The following is a 17,830-nucleotide window of genomic DNA, read 5'->3' on the forward strand; positions in this document are numbered from 1 at the left end:
GGCACGATAAATGTGGAAGTTATTTTAAGCAAATCACATTTTTTTAGCTGGAAGTTACCTCCGAAATCTCCCTTATAAATGGTTTTTATTCAGTTTTTATTTTACCTAAAAAATGGCCATGTTCTCCACCTTCCTATATTTTAGTTCCTTTGTAGTTATACCTGAGTTTATATATATTGAAACCTGACCGTAAAATAGTACATCCTGCGTGTTTATTTCTTTTACCTTCTGTTAAGTATCATTTATTCTAATCTAATTGAGGAGATTATGTCGGTGAACATGGAGCAGCTAATTGAAGATGCAACAATGGATAAAGATGTTAAAGTAAGCTTCATACATACCTGTTTATTGCGTCTGGTTGTCAACTCCAACTTTTTTTTTTCTTTCAGGTTGCATCAATGGACAATACCTTCCTTTACCCAATCGTGTGTAAACCTACATATGAATCGGATAAGGTAAGTACGAGTTTTATAATCAATTTAATAGCTTTTTTAGACCTATGATTTTACTGTTATAATTTATCATGTTCTCATATATTATTGTGTAAAAAACAAGAAATTAATGACGTGGAGTTTGAGGCATTGAATGGTTCTCACAATGACATTCCATCTAGTATTGTGGATAGCCAGCAAGCAATCATCTGTAAACCTTTCTATAAATTGGCAAAAGTATAGACATTTTACTAAATTTAATTTTGTACACCTATTAATATACTATTATTCTGATGACTTAATGTTTTTTTAGGTCTGCGAGTGTAAAAGAATCAAGAAAAGGACAAATGCATTAAAGAATTGGAAGTGGGATGAGGTGATACAAATTGATAGTGAAACCGAAGATCAAGAAGAGGATGCTACATCTGTGATAAAAAGAGCTAAGCATGCTTGTGTTGTTGAATCAAATGTTGTTGGTTAGAAACGAAAATGTTTTTAAGGGGTCTTGTAGTGGTGTTAGAAATTGTAGGTTGTAATTTTTGTGTTTTTCCTTTGCTAGGCTGGACCATGTGGCTGTATCTTTTATCGTATTGAATAAAATGGCTTTGTTTTGATGTTTAAAACATTTACGGTTTCATTGGCTGATACTTTCATGGAAGGTAATGATGAGAAGCGTGTTTGTAAAGTAATGACTAGATACTTTTTTGTTGAGATTGGAAAGTATCATAGCAAATCAGAAACATAACATTTCTTTCCTTCTTTACTTCTTTATCTGATTCGAAGGTATCATTGCAGATTTAATGTTGACTGATTAAATTAAGTGGTTTCATTTTTTTTTTGTTTTTTTTTTCTGTACGAAGAGTTGTTCTTTTTTTCTTCTAAGGTGGTTTTTTTATATGATGTTCATACTTCTTTAAAAGATAACATTTCCATTTTTTTCTTTACAAAGAGTTTCTTCACAATTATGAGTGCATGTTTGTTTGATGTTACATATATCACTGGCAGTTTGTATATCTTAGGAAGTATATGCTTAGCTTTAAACGATTGGGCTTGAAAAGTATAGAGTGTATTCAACTTCTAACGTTTCATCATCTTGCTTTCGAGGTAAGTAATAATCTTGAGAGACAGCAAACATTCTATTTGAATCCATATTTGAATCCATGTGGTTGGTTGAATTTATGATAGGGTGGATTGGTGGAATGAGATTTTCCTACCCGTTTGTGAGTTGGATACTTTCATTATTCATAGACATTTTAATATCCTACTATAGGTTACATTTTTTTTGGGTTGTAGATCTTATATAGCAGTTCTAATTGTATATCAGATGATTCTTGTGATGTGAATTACGGTAGTCCTCGACATTAAAGTTGTCAATTTAAATGGATATGAAATGTCTATTTTATCACTGCTAAAATATAATATATATAGGGAAAAGATCAAATAGAAAGTTAATTTTGGCTAGGAAGGATAGGAAACCATAGGATTATGACATGTGGCAAATTTTAAAATAAAGAGAAAGGGTATTTTAGTCAATCTCATCATTTCTTCTTTCTTCTTCTCCCTAGTTACTTCAAAACCCACCATTTTCAAAACCCACCATTTTCAAAACCCACCATCTCCAACCTTTTCTTCACTTACTATCTCAATAATCACTACATTATAGTGTGATTTTCGTCATCAATCAATGATTCAACCACCTGATCAACGTGTTCTTCAGCTTTTTCGAAGAAAACCCAGTTTAATTTCATTCAAAATCTCGTTTTTCTGGTGATTTTGAAGATAATCACTCGATTTGTTCGATTCAATCGCTGATAAGTGTTTCTATCATTCAAATTTCGTCAATTGATGAAGAAACCGACTTCGATCCATGTAAGAAATTTTTTAATTTCATTTTCACGATCTGGGTTTTTATTTAGTCATAGCGTTTTACGATCTTGGCGGGGGTCCGGGGGCGGCAGCCCCTGGCGGGGTCCAAGGGGCAGAGCCCCTGGCTGCGGTTGAGCTGTACTAAAAACGCATCAGAAAAATTAATTTTCCAAAAATTGGCTCATTTCGAAAACAGTAATTCGTAGACAATTCAGACAGTTCACAGACAATTCACAAACAGTTTTATGCGTCCATTGCGTTTTAGAAATAAGAGAGTTTTATGTGTTTTCTGGCTATTGCGTTTCAGAAAAAACACATTTTTAAGTATCTTTAGTCATTGCGTTTTAGGTAAAACACATTTTTGAAGGGGTTTTAGTGATTGCGTTTTAGGTAAAACACATTTTTAGGTGTTTTCAGTCCATTGCGTTTTACAGAGAACACTTTCTTTTGTTTTTTTAGGTCATTGCGTTTTAGAAATGAGACATTTTTAAGTGTTTTCTGGCCATTGCGTTTTACAAATAAAACATTTCTTTGTGTTTTCTGGCCATTGCGTTTTACAAATAAGACATTTCTTTGTGTTTTTTGTGCATTGCGTTTTAGGTAAAATACTTTTTATGTGTTTTCAGTCCATTGCGTTTTAGAAATAAGACATTTCTTTGTGTTTTCTGGCCATTACGTTTTACAAATAAGTCATTTCTTTGTGTTTTTGGTGCATTGCGTTTTAGAAAAATGTCATTTTTAGGTTTTTTTTTCATTGCGTTTTACGTAACTGGTGGTTTTTCTATTGCGTTTTACACAACTGGGTTTAATTTTTTTTTTTAAATATAGCAATAGTATACTCGTTTTAAAGATAAAAAAACGTTCGTTTTTTTTTGTGCAATTTTTATAAAAAAATAATGTCGTATAAAAGAGTTATTAACGTTTAAAAAATGGGGGGGAATTGGAGGAGAGAGAAACTATTGGCTTGGATTGACTAGAATGCCCTTGAACAAACTCACGCGCCTCTTTTCTTCCTTTCAATTTCCCTGATTTAATCTTAGCCCTTGATTAACTTAATGGATGGTCAAGATCACTTCCTAGCCTTCCTAGCCAAATAAACTTCCTATTGTATCTCCACCCATATATATATATATATATATATATATATATATATATATATATATATATAAGATATACAAATGATTATATTATTAATAAACTTTAAGTGAGCCCCATTTTCTATTTATACTTAATTTATAATTACCCCCTACACACACATACACACCACCAGTGGCGGATCTAAAAGACATTATCTTCATAGATTGTATATAGATTAATTTTTGCATGTACTTTATTCTTGGCTAATTTCACAAGTTTTATGATTGATGTATTCATATTTAGGGGTAATACACCTGGTGAACGTTGTTAAGAGGCTATGTTTTCATACCCACTTAGGTTTTGATGAACTAATGCACATTGTTATTTTCATGTAAGATAACCGACTAACTAACCCATCACTCCACTAACCCCATGACTTCACTAACTACAGGGTAGTTTATAACCTAAGTCATGTTTTGATTACTGTTTCCTACAAGCAGTTATTTTCTTAAAGATAACCGATAAATCAACCCATCACTCCACTAACCCCATGACTCCACTAACTACAGGGTAGTTTACAACACAAGACATGTTTTGATTGCAATTTCCTATAAGCAGTTTGTCTTTCAGCCTATATAATAGGGACCCCCTTCACAACCCAAAAAAATAATAATACCTACAATTGAAAGTATGGACGAAAACACAAATAAAACAAGTGATCAATCCGTCAATATAATTTGCAACTAATACTTATCTTGCTTTTGCTTTAATGTTTGTGTTGTCAATTTACATGAAATAATTTGGGTCTACTATTACTAATTCTCTCTTTTAGGTTGTGAAAACTAACTCTGCCGTTAAGGACCTGCAACAGATGTTGATCCCCCAGCCAAATGAACAAGCAAAGGTTTATTTCAATCATCTTATCAATTTTTACTTATTATCGTCAAATTAATTTATTATTTCTTTCTACTTAATTTCAATCATGTAGTGACAGTGTAGAGATTATTTCATTCGGCCCATTTAGTCCTTATAAATCACATTTAGCTCGTGAGTTCAGTGCCGAGGTAATATGTAACACCCCAAAAATGGGTTTGGTAATCAAACCTCGTTAATAGTAAAGACGAGTAAAATACCGTTAGTGGTAAAATTAACCCGGTGAATATTAGGATTTAAATTAATAATCTTATATTAATCAAAAAGAAGAATAAATGCTTTGAGAAAACACGATTTATTAGAAACCCAAGTTCACGGGACTTAAAAAAATAAAACGGGTTATAATTCCCCACACCCACCAAGTTAACTAGGAATAGTTAACCTAGTTAGTAATGGGTACCCATGGCATTATAGCCTAGTGGTATCTTGGAGGTAGGATAAGGCTTATGACCATTAGGTCATGGGTTCGATTCCCACAAAGGGGGGGTTTTTCCCAGATTTATTGGGTTTCCTCCTGAATTGGTGTATAGGCATTATTGCCTAGCGGAGATGGATATGATCGGGTGGTTCTGCTGGTGGCACGATGATACTCCAGTGGTCCGTCAGTGATCCAAATTTGCCGTTCAAAAAAAAAAAGTTAGTAATGGGTAACTAAATGAAAAGCTATGAGATATAGATTCTTTTATAATAAATGAAACAAGAGGGACTAATTTGGCCAAGAAGGGAAACTTGTTTTATTAAAATTAAAAATAAAACACAACACACACACACACTCAGTGTGTGTGTGTGTGTGCGTGGATCGACCAGAGGACAGGGGAAAAAGAAGCAAACCCTAACTCTCACAAATCTCTCAAATTGAAGGTCCAAATCAAGTCTAAATCAAAATCCGAGTACGAATTAATGATCTCCACTGAAAAAGGAGTCACGAGGTATGTAAACTTCATGAGAAATCTCTAGTTGAATTTCTGAGCAAACCTAGAGAATTCGAATTAGATGATTGCATGCTTGTTATATGATGAGATAGGAACATTGTAGTGTCTATGAGTAAATCCTAGACAAGTATATGATGAAGTTAGGCCTAATTCTTGTGAATTCATGATCACCATTGAAGGTGATAAGTGGGTTTTAGTATGAACATGTTAAACACTAGAAATTGATAGTTGTTCTAGTGTAATTTGAATTTTCGTAAGTAAATTCTGATGTTGTAGGTGCGAAAAATTGATATGATCATGTTAATTGATGTTAAAACTTTGTTAAAACGATAACCATGAACTTGATAAAAGAAGAATACAAATTATGCACATTAGGTGTTTGTTAAAATGCCTAAATGAGAACTAAAGTGTTGGAATTAGAGTGAAAACGCGTATTTGAATGATATGGCAATTATGCGTAATATGAAGTGATAAGGGTTCTAAATATTATGTTGATTTAGACTTAATGTTGTAAACCATGTGATTGAAAGTAGTTAACTTTGACAAACTAAGTTAATTAACCATGAAGTCGAATAGTAGTTTCGACATAGAAAATAAGTGAGGTGGAATAGTCGTGATTGTTAATGACTAATTTAACCGCCTTGTAAATGATTGACAATAGTTTGACGCTTAAACGAGCTAGGTGGAGGCTTGGGAAAGAAGTGGTCAAATAAATCAAGTATGAGAAGAGAAGCGCAAGCCGGATGAGAGGTAAGTGTAATTTACACACTTATGTAGAATACTTGTTTATTCTATACGTTATAAACGATAACGATAATATTGAAAATATGGAATTCCGTTAAGATTACCTTGTAGTGTAATCTAATAATGAGGAAAAAAGGGGTAAAGAAGAAAAATTGGAAATTGGTCAAATGTCGACTAATGTAAATCGAAGTTAAAATGATACCCATGGCGTAAGTTGAAACGGGTTAAATTTGTAAGAAAGGAATTTAAGAGAAAAAGGATTTGGTAGAAAAATCCGGGATGGGATGGATGTAAGAATTAGAAATCAAAAACCATGTTTTTGATTAAATAGATAACGTTGGGCATATAGTCCAAACGGGTCAAATGGTGGTGATAACACCATTTGACAATATCGACTAATATGGTTGTTGAGTCTTATGTTAACAGGAACGAGTAGCAACTCGGATAATTGCGTTGCTATAGAACATGTGATAATAAAATCAAGGTATAAATCGGGTCTATTTGTTGACCTGGGCCAGGTACGCAAAATTATGTTGTAGTTAAAAGTGTTATTTTGGTCAATAATTGGCGAGAGTCTTTTGTTGTAAAATAAGAGACTAGAATTGACCAAAAAGCCCTTAACGGGTGAACCGGGTAAACGACCGTTAGAGATTGTTTAGAAACTTGTTTATTGATTATGAAACCCTTAGATACATATAAAAAGTGTAGGCAAAAACATTCGTGGGACGAATGCCTAAAGAATGGGTCATTTGCGTAAAATGACTAGTCGAAGGGTAAAATTTGGATTTTGGGGTTCCTTATGTTAAATCCACCATAAAAATAGTTGTGGTGGAAGATAATTAGTTAACTAGTATGGGAAACGCGAGATGCGAAAGGGAAATGGCAAGTTGGATGCTTAATGCCTAAAAGTCCACTAAATGGGTCAAAATAAAATTAAAAAGTTGAATGTGGATTAAGTGATTTGAAAGTTATACATAAAACGGTGAATGTAAATGCGTACGCGAACCCCGTAATGGGAGTGGAAACGATATTGCTTGATAAGCCTGGGATGGGTAGGAAATGTTAGCAACGACTCTTGATAACACTCTTGAAATGTAACTTAAAATGGGTCGAATAATAGGAAAAGGTAATTATAGACTAGTTGCCTATAAACCGGTTTTCAATACGAACAATGATGGTAAACGGGTTCGTATTTTAATTACGGACGCGTAGGAAAAAGAATTACGTAAAACGGACTTGTATAGAGAAAGTTATGCAAATTCAAAGTTGTTAATTGGTGATTTTCGTAGCTGGGCAATTGCAGCAACAAGAGAACAAACCTGCTATGAAAAATAGGTCGTCGCGCTACGCGACGACAAATCAACATTTTGGTCGTGCGACGCGACCGACTATTATTTCTGAAACTTTGTTTTAATTCTATTGTTGGGCCTTAGAACTTGATTATATGTGCTTAAACGTGTCAAAACTAACAGTTTCTGTGGTTTTGGCATTAGGTGAAAGCTCCCAAGATGTCCGGATGAAGATCAAGCATCTTTCAAGAACCGAACACATCGAACAAGCTTCCGCATTGATCTAATTTGTTTTAATTAATATGTAAATACTAAGATTTGCATTTAAACGTTTAAACTAGTTAGAATGATAACTCAAATATTTCGATCATGTATGATTGTAAACCCAACAAAGTTTTTGTAAGCTCGCATTTTTGTAATAAATGCGTGTTAAATATTATAAAGTTCAGTTATTAAAAGATGGGTCTTACAAGTTGGTAATCAGAGCTCAAGGTTAAAAGAATAAAGTGTTCGGTTCGAGGCTTGATCGCAAATCCGGTAAGTACATGTATATTGATGTGCATGCGGTGTGATAGGTTTTTATGTATATTTTTAGCCCTTTATAACCACTTTAGTCAAGTTTTAAATTTATAAAACACGATATTTACTAACACCAAACACACATATGGGCAAGTGCACCCATCGTGAGCGTAGTATAGTGTTGGTAAGATACCGAGGTCGTCCAAGGACACAAGAGCTTTTAATACCGGTTTATCCTCAACGTCTAATCAAATCAAAAATTTAGAAAAAGGTTTTAAACTAGAAAATAAAAACTAAAATACTGATAATGAAAATAAAATAAAAACAGATAGACAAGATGAATCATTTGGATCCTACTCGCCTTTAGTGTAACCTTTGATTATTTCCGCACTTTTGCACTTTTTAAGAGATTATCTTAGTTATTATAGTAGGCCCCTCTTTTGAAGGTGACGTTACCCTCAACCCAGTAGTTTGAGTCAGCAAGGATACAATCCTAAAGGGTCGGATTATTGAAAGATAATTAATCAAGTTATTAATGCATAATGTGGTAGGCCCCTCTTTTGAAGGTGATGTTACCCTCGGCTAAGTAGTCTGAGTCAGCAGGGATACAGTCCTAAGTAGTCGGGTTAAAGTTTTAATAGTAGCTTACATATGAGGGGATCAAAGAGTTTGGACCCCCGCCATCCAATACCAGTGGGTATTGAAGGAGGTCCTACTAAATTTGACCCAGGTCCTTGCAGGATCTATACACTGAACAAGGCAAGACTTTTACCAAACCATTCCCTTAACCCTCGACCAGGTAGCCAACATATCTCCATATAGACCGTGGAGATATGAATGGTGTAAATCTTTTATTTTATATAGACAGTAAAATAATGCCAGGATACCATGGACAAATGATAAGGAAGATTCACCTTCAACATAAGAAACTAGTTATTAAAGTCATTAATACATAACCAAATAAAAAGTGCGAAAAGATTAAAAATAAAAAGTGTTACACTAAATGCTTGTCTTCACTAAGTGATGTAAGAGACTTAGGCAAACATGGCCTTTGATTGTCAAGAACTCTTACGATTAATCTTGGATCCCGAGACTACTTACACACTCTATGATGGATGATGGATGATGGTGGTGGATGATGGTGTTGTGGTGGTGGTGGAGTGTGGGTGAAGTGTGAGAGAGGTGGTTTGCCAAGGGATGATTTGCAAGTGAGCCAACCACCCCTATTTATAGCCTGCACGGAAGCCCGAACACGGCCCTGTGTCCATTGGGCGCGGCCCCGTGTCCATCCATCTTCTCTTTCTTCATTAATTGCAGTTTGTCTGCATTAGTTGAGCACTCCCCCGTGTCCGCTGGGCACGACCCCGTGTGCAGAAGCGTATTTGTACTATCTAGATTTCCTTAGATTCTGCGAATCTTAGAGTTGACCACGACCCTGTGTCCATTGGGCACGCCCCCGTGGTGGGTGATAGAAGCTTCTACAGCTTTGTCTTTTCTGCAGACACTTGGGCACGGCCCCGTGCTCATTGAGCACGGGGCGTGTTCAGCCTTCTGTTTTCTTCTTCTTGTTTGGGAGGATGCTGTCGAGGGGTCGGGCATGCCACGTTTATTCCTTTTCTTGTATTTATGTTAGATTTAGCTGTCTTTTTGCTTTTTTTGTTTATTTGAGCTCATTTAATCCTGAATATACAAAAGGAAGACAAAAGCACACTTTTTCCAACATTAGTACTAAAAGGGTTAGTTTTATGCCACAATTGATGTAATTTATATGTTTCATTTTGCACACATCAAATACCCCCACACTTGAATCTTTGCTTGTCCTCAAGCAAAACTCTTTATAATGTGCCTTTACACTCCCAAATGGAATAGGTAGAAGAGAAGGTTTTTGGGCTTGTCATAGAGTGTCCGGATTCCAAGATTTTTATTAGGTTTTATATTTATTTTATTTACAATCCTATTCGTCATGATTTATTTAAAACATTACATAAGATAAATTACTTATTTGGGCATAACATGCCTTTTTAAAATTCCATTTATAGACAAGTTCACATACCTCACGGAGGATCACTCAACACTCGGCCGAAGATGTATTTTAGTGAATCACTCGAGAGCGGAATGGAACTTACTTCTACCATATGCTTGCCAAGCAATTAATCCTCCTCCTTTTTAACTATATACCTTTGTAAATATCAAGATGACTTTTGGGGTGAAGGGTTAGGCTTGGGTTAAAGGTAGGTGGTTGGGTTAGTGGTTAGTAGAAAAGGGCAAAAGGCGTAAAAAGCGTCCGTTTTTGTAAGACTTTTCATTTTTGTAACTTTTTATTTTGATGAAGCAATTCTTCAAACAAATTTCTTTTTGATAAACTTGTTTGTTTATTTCTTTTGGCTTCGTCATCATCATCTTTTTTTCATAAGGAAGTCACAAGAAAAACCGAGCTTTATTACTAAAATAAAGGGTTTAAAATGAAAAAAAGGTTTTGGTAGTAAAAGGGTGTTTGTTTTGAGTTAAGAAATGAAAAGATTTAGGCTCAAAGGGGTTAACTAGGGGGATTTTGGGTAGGTGGTAAAAAAAGAAAAATAATGGTGTAGAAATAAAAAGGGTTAGTCCTAATGCCTCCATCATTTACTTACTCGGGTTTAAGTTGGTAAGGACTGGGAAGGTATCGTCATGGCAAGTTCTAGAGTTGTAAGAAACCAAGCGGCTATTCACACAAGAAACGAAAAACGAGCATTTAGTTTAAAGATGTGTATTTGTATGCTCAATAAAGGCTCAAAACTCACTTTTATGGGAATGGGTTTTTATGTGATCATATATAAAATAAAAGATTTTCACCATTCATATCTCCACGGTCTATATGGAGGTATGTTGGCTACCTGGTCGGGGGTTAAGGGAACGGTTTGGTAAGGGTCTTGCCCTTGTTCAGCGTTTAGAGGTCCTGCAAGGGACCTGGGTCAAATTTAGTAGGATCTCCTTCAATACCCATAGGTATTGGATGGCGGGGATCCAAACTCTTTGACCCCCTCATAAGTTAACTACTATTAATACTATAACCCGGCTATTTAGGACTGTATCCCTGCTGACTCAGACTACTTAGTCGAGGGTAACGTCACCTCCAAAAGAGGGGCCTACCATAATTTGCATTAATAACTTAATTCATTATCTTTCAATAATCCGACCCTTTAGGATTGTATCCATGCTGACTCAAACTACTGGGTTGAGGGTAACGTCGCCTTCAAAAGAGGGGCCTACTACAATAACTAAGATAATCTCTTAAACAAGTGTAAAAGTGCGAAAATAATCAAAGGTTATACTAATACACGAGTCGGATCCAAGTGATTCATCTTGTCTATCTATTTTTATTTTTATTTTTATTTTTCAGCATTTAGTTAGTTTTATTTTCTTAGTTTAAAAATCTTTTCTAACATTTTGATTTGGTTAGACGTTGAGGATAAACCGGTACTAAAAGCTCTTGTGTCCTTAGACGACCTCGGTATCTTACCAACACGATACTACGTCCACGATGGGTGCACTTGCCCATACATGTGTTTAGTGTTAGTAAATATCGTGTTTTATAAATTTAAAACTTGGCTAAAAGTGTAAAAAGAGCTTAAAATATACATCTAAAATATAACACACTTCACGCACATCAAGTTTTTGGCGCCGTTGCCGGGGACACAAGGATTTTAAGAAAGTTAGGAATCAACGGCCTAATCATATTTTTATTTTTCTTTTTAATTTTTTAGGATTTTCTTAGTTTTTCAGCTTCTGCAGAGCTCAGCACGGGCAGTGCCTGGTCGGACACGGGCCGTGCCCAGCGTTGTTACTGGCAGTTTTTAGTTTTCCAAGTTACAGAAGGCTGACCACGGGGCCGTGTCGGTGCAACACGGGGCCGTGTCCAACTCTCCAGTAACTGGGATCTGAAAAACAATCATTGTAACTCCGACCACGGGCCGTGTTCACTGAGCACGGGGCCGTGGTGAACCTTCTGACCAGCATTCTTTTTTGTTTTTATTGCAGGACTTGGAACCAGACGCCACCCCTACGTAGTGTATGAGCTCCAGTTCTAATAAGGACATAAAAGAACCTCTAGAAGAACCCGAACGCTTTCTCAGAAAAAGACTAAAAGCCAAAAACCAAGAGAAGGTTTCGGGAAATCCACTTCCAATGGCGGACCAACGTACCCTCATGGATTATCTACGACCTACCGTAGGTAATCTCGGCGCCGCTATCAATGCACCGAATGTTGAAGCCAATAACTTCGAACTTCGGTCGCATTTGATACAAATGCTCCAAAACTCCGCAACCTTTCATGGGCTTGCGGACGAGGATCCCCATCTACATATTACTAATTTCTTAGAAATATATGATACTTTTCGGATCAATGGAGCATCAAATGACGCCATCCGCCTCCGAATGTTTCCTTTTTCACTAAAAGACCGAGCAAAAGCTTGGCTTAACGCCCTCCCAGCTGGATCGGTAAACACCTGGGATGAACTAGCCCAAAAATTTTTATATAAGTATTTCCCTCCCGCTAAAACGGCTAAATTAATGACTGAAATTAATACATATTCACAAGAGGACGGGGAATCCTTATATGAAACTTAGGAAAGGTTCAAGGAGCTATTGCGAAAGTGTCCACATCACGGCCTTGCGATATGGCAACAAGTATCCACTTTCTATAATGGGTTGTTGCCACACACAAGGCAGACACTTGACTCTAGCTCCGGGGGACTTTTAGGTAATCGCCGCCGACATGAAATATATAATCAAATTGAGGAAATTGCTCAAACCAATTTTCAGTGGCACACTCCCCGAGGCAATAAATCTATTGCCTCGGGCGCCCATAAGGTTGATGAAAGCACTTCTTTACAAGCCCAAATCGAGGCCCTTTCTTCGAAAATAAAAAAATTGGAAATGACAAAAACAGTCTCCGTTATGGCTTGTGAAGGGTGTGGTGGGCCACATGAAAATTGGAGTTGTATGAAAGAAACAGACGATCAACAAGAGTCGGTAAGCTACATTGATAATAGACCTAGGCCGTCGGGTCCTCCAACGGGCACCTACAACCAAGGATGGCGAAATCACCCTAACCTTGGTTGGAGAGAACCCGGCAATAGTAGTAACCAACAAAACCAACGAACAAACTTTCAACAACCAAGAAATGAGTCACAAAATTTCCCTCAACAACAAGGTGGACGAGAAAGGCTTGAAGATACTATATCTCGCTTCATCTCCAACACTGAAAAGAAAAACTCGGAAAGGTTTCTACAATTAGAATCAAATTTTAGAAATCAACAAGCTAGTATTCAAAACATAGAAAAACAAATAAGTCAACTAGCCCAAAATTTTTCCGAGAGACCACAAGGCGCATTACCAAGCAATACCGAAACAAACCCAAAAGCGCAAGTTCATCTCATCACATTACGAAACCGCACCGTGGGTCCTACGGAAGTGCCACCGCCTACCGAGGAGACTATACCGCCGCCTCTACAAGAGAAGGGTTCCCTTCCATCACCAGAGCCTACCAAGGCTCCTCGGGTTCCGTACCCCGGTAGGTTAATTCGTCAAAAGACCAATGAGCAATTCGTAAAATTCGAAAGTCTACTAAAACAATTGCATGTCAACATTCCTTTTATTGATGTCCTAACCCAAATGCCCAAATATTCTAAGTTCATGAGGGACTTCCTCACTCATAAAAGGAAAATTGAAACTTTGCAATTAGTTAACTTAGGCGAAGAATGCTCTGCACTCGTACTCAACAAACTCCCCCAAAAGAAAATCGATCCCGGAAGCTTCACGATTCCTTGCTCGATCGGGGACTCCCCCGTTCGTAATGCACTAGCCGACCTTGGGGCTAGCATTAACCTCATGCCCTCATCAATGTTCAAAAGACACGGCCTAGGAACAACAAGTCCTACAAAAATGAGCATACAACTTGCTGATCGATCCGTCAAATTCCCGCAAGGTGTCATCGAAAATCTCCTAGTCAAGGTAAACAAATTTGTCTACCCGGCCGACTTTGTCATACTTGATATGGAGGAAGACACCGAAGTCCCCCTCATACTAGGGAGACCATTTCTTGCCACCGCACAGGCAGTGGTAGACATGAATGATGGAACGCTCACCTTAAGGTACGGGGATGAGGAAGTAAAGTTTGGGGTTGGGAAGAGAATAGAGGACGATGACCTGGTCAACTACATGAAGGTTATTGATTCGAGTTTGGATACTGCTCTCCGACGGTGCAACATGGGATGCAAAACATCCCACTCAGAAAATATGTAACCTCACCTTGGGTCTAGCCAAGGACCCTTATAAACGTGGCGCACCATGGAGGCATTCCGCGGAACTATCCTTAGTTTAGTCTTTTAGTTTTAATTTGCAGGAATAAAACACACTCATGGTGGGATGATAAGGGAAACGAGAAACATGGCCCCATGCACAAGAACAAGGCCATCCGACATGAATTTCTCCATTACAGTAGGTTCAGCACGGGCCGTGCCCAGCCCACACGGCCCCGTGCTGAACACCCTGCAGGAAAATGCCCAGTTCAGGTAACTGGACATAGGCCGTGTTCACCAGACACGCCCCCGTGTCCAGGCTTCTGTTTCTTTTCTTTAATTATCGTTACTGGCACCTGAACACGGGGCCGTGCCCGGTCCCCACGGGACCGTGTCCAGACTGCCAGTAACATAAATTTTTGCTTTTAACACCATGTTACACATTCAATCAACCTAAAAATTTATTTTTGGGACACATTGAGGACAATGTGTAATTTAAGTGGGGGGGGGGGGATGCTAAAACCTTGAATTTTACAAGTCCTAATAACAAGCATTACACAAAACTCTATTGGAACCGCTAATCACCCCAAATTTTTTCAAAAATTTTCATTTTTTTTTCTTGTCTAAAGTTTAAGTTGGGAATTCTAAGACTAACAAGGTTATATTTTTACAAATTTACAACCGATAGCATCGTGATAAAAAGAACCAACATAAGAAAATTATGAAACGGCATGACAAGCTTAGTTAAAATTCGATTATATATACTTGATCACATAGAAAAACCCATTCCCAAAAAAGTGAGTTTTGAGCCTTTATTGAGCATACAAATATACATCTTTACGCTAAATGCTCATTTTTCGTTTCTTGTGTGAATAGCCGCTTGGTTCTTACGACTCTAGAACTTGCCACGACAATTCATTCCCGGTCCTTACCAACTTAAGCCCAAGTAAGTAAATGATGGAGGCATTAGGACTAACCCTTTTTCTTTCAAAACCATTATTTTTATTTTTCTTTTCACCTACCCAAAAACTCCCCCTAGTTAACCCCTTTGAGCCTAAACCTTTTCATTTCTTAACCCAAAACCCTTTTTATCCACCAAAACCCCTTTTTATTTTTACCCTTTATTTTAGTAACAAGCTCGGTTTTCGTGTGACTGAAAAAAAAAGAGAATTTTACAATGAAGTTAGAAATAAACAAACAAAGCTCCTAAAAATCTTGTTTGAAGAAATACTTCATTAAGAATAAAGAGTCACTAAAACAAAATGTTTTACGAAAACCGACGCTTTTTACGTTTTTCGCCCTTTACTAACCACTAACCCAACTACCCACCTTTAGCCCAAGCCTTTACCCAAAAAGTCCTCTTGATATTTACAAAGGTAAAAAGTTAAAAAGGAGGACGATTGATTGCTTGGCAAGCCTATGGTAGGAATAAGTTCCATGCCGCTCTCGAGTGATTCACTAAAAAAATACACCTTTGGCCGAGTGTGAGTGATTTCCCCCGTGAGGTATGTGAACTTGTATATAAATGGAATTTTAAAAAAGGCATGCTATGCCCAAATAAGTAATCTCTCTTATGAAACGTTCTAAATAAATCATAACGAATAGGATTGTAAATAAATAAAAATAAAACCCAATAAGGATCTTGGATTCCCGACATTCTATGACAAGCCAAAACCTTCTCTTCTACCCATTCCATTTGGGAGTGTAAGCCACATATTAAAGAGTTTTGCTTGAGGACAAGCAAAAATTCAAGTGTGGGGATATTTGATGTGTGTAAAATGCAACATATAAATTACATCAAATAAGGCATAAAACTAACCCTTTTTAAGTACTAATGTTGGAAAAAGAGTGTTTTTGTCTTCCTTTTGTATTTTCAGGATTAAATGAGCTCAAATTAACAAAAGAAGCAAAAGGCAGCTAAATCTAACATAAACACAAGAAAAGGAACATAAGTGGATTGCCCGACCCCTCGACAGCATCCTCCCAAGCAAAACAGAGAAGGCAGAAGACTGAACACGCCCCGTGCTCAGCCAGCACGGGGCCGTGCCCAAGAAGCAGCAGATAAGACAAACCTATAGAAGCTTCTATTGCCCACCACAGGGGCGTGCCCAGTGAACACGGGGGCGTGGCGAAAGTACTACAGGCGCATTAATTGTAATTGCGAATTACAATTAATGAGGAGAGAGATTGTCAGACGGGCACGGGGCCGTGTGCAGCGGACACGGGGCCGTGCCCAGGCTTCTGTTCAGCCTATAAATAGGAGTGGTTGGTTTCATTGCAACTCATCCCTTGGCACACCACCTCTCTCACACTTCATCCACCACCCACCACCATCACAATACCAACATCCACCACCATCATCCATTGTCCATCATAGAGTGTGTGAGTCGTCTCGGGATCCAAGATTGATCGTAAGAGTTCTTGACAATCAAGGCCATGTTTGCCTAAGTCTCTTACATCACTTGCTGAAGAAAAGTGTTTAGTATAATACTTTTTATTTTTAATCTTTTGCACTTTTTATTTGGTTTTGTATTAATGACTTTAATAACTAGTTGCTTATGTTGAAGGTGATTCTTCCTTATCGTTTGTCCGTGGTGTCTTGGCATTATTTTAATGTCTATATAAAATAAAAGATTTTCACCATTCATATCTCCACGGTCTATATGGAGGTATGTTGGCTACCTGGTCGGGGGTTAAGGGAACGGTTTGGTAAGGGTCTTGCCCTTGTTCAGCGTTTAGAGGTCCTGCAAGGGACCTGGGTCAAATTTAGTAGGATCTTCTTCAATACCCATAGGTATTGGATGGCGGGGATCCAAACTCTTTGACCCCCTCATAAGTTAACTACTATTAATACTATAACCCGGCTATTTAGGACTGTATCCCTGCTGACTCAGACTACTTAGTCGAGCGTAACCTCACCTCCAAAAGAGGGGCCTACCATAATTTGCATTAATAACTTAATTCATTATCTTTCAATAATCCGAGCCTTTAGGATTGTATCCTTGCTGACTCAAACTACTGGGTTGAGGGTAACGTTGCCTTCAAAAGAGGGGCCTACTACAATAACTAAGATAATATCTTAAACAAGTGCAAAAGTGCGAAAATAATCAAAGGTTATACTAATACACGAGTCGGATCCAAGTGATTCATCTTGTCTATCTGTTTTTATTTTTATTTTTATTTTTCAGCATTTAGTTAGTTTTATTTTCTTAGTTTAAAAATCTTTTCTAACATTTTGATTTGGTTAGACGTTGAGGATAAACCGGTGTAGGATCGTTTCGCGACCCGAATGAGTCGATCAGAGGCGTTTTCGTCAATTACAGGTGCGGAAAACAAGTAATCAACGTAGGAATAGCTTGCGATTCACTTTAAACTCTTTTTGTATTAATTTGACAGCGATTACAACCAGTTCTCGATCTGGCAGCACTTCGGTACGAGATTCAACAACATTACAAATGAAATCGCTCATCAGGTATTTATAGGCAACTGGAACCGCTTATTGGACAGGCCCAATAAGCTGTCCATACACATGACACATGAGCGGTCCAGTATGATTGATACTCGAGCGGTCCAGACTTTGTCCATTCGAGCGATCCACACATCCATTCGAGCGATCCTAGAACTTAATGGACCTAATGAGCGATCCAACAATCCTAAATCTATACAATCTCATAATTTCTCGTATTTCGTGTCCAGATTTAACATTTTAAGTCTATGACTCGATACAAGACGTAATCAGCAGATGTAGTGCACCAACAGAC

At 37.4% G+C, this 17,830-nt stretch overlaps 1 non-coding gene across 1 annotated transcript; it reads right to left on the bottom strand.

The window, feature by feature from the left end:
• Nucleotides 1-12,333: 12,333 nt before the first annotated feature.
• LOC118491007 lies at nucleotides 12,334-12,440 on the bottom strand. Its single transcript, XR_004890232.1, has one exon. It is a non-coding gene; the product is annotated as a small nucleolar RNA R71 (small nucleolar RNA).
• Between the last annotated feature and the right edge of the window lie 5,390 nt (nucleotides 12,441-17,830).

This window comes from Helianthus annuus, chromosome 3 (assembly GCF_002127325.2).
Source record: "Helianthus annuus cultivar XRQ/B chromosome 3, HanXRQr2.0-SUNRISE, whole genome shotgun sequence".
In the NCBI taxonomy this organism is placed as follows: Eukaryota; Viridiplantae; Streptophyta; class Magnoliopsida; order Asterales; family Asteraceae; genus Helianthus; species Helianthus annuus.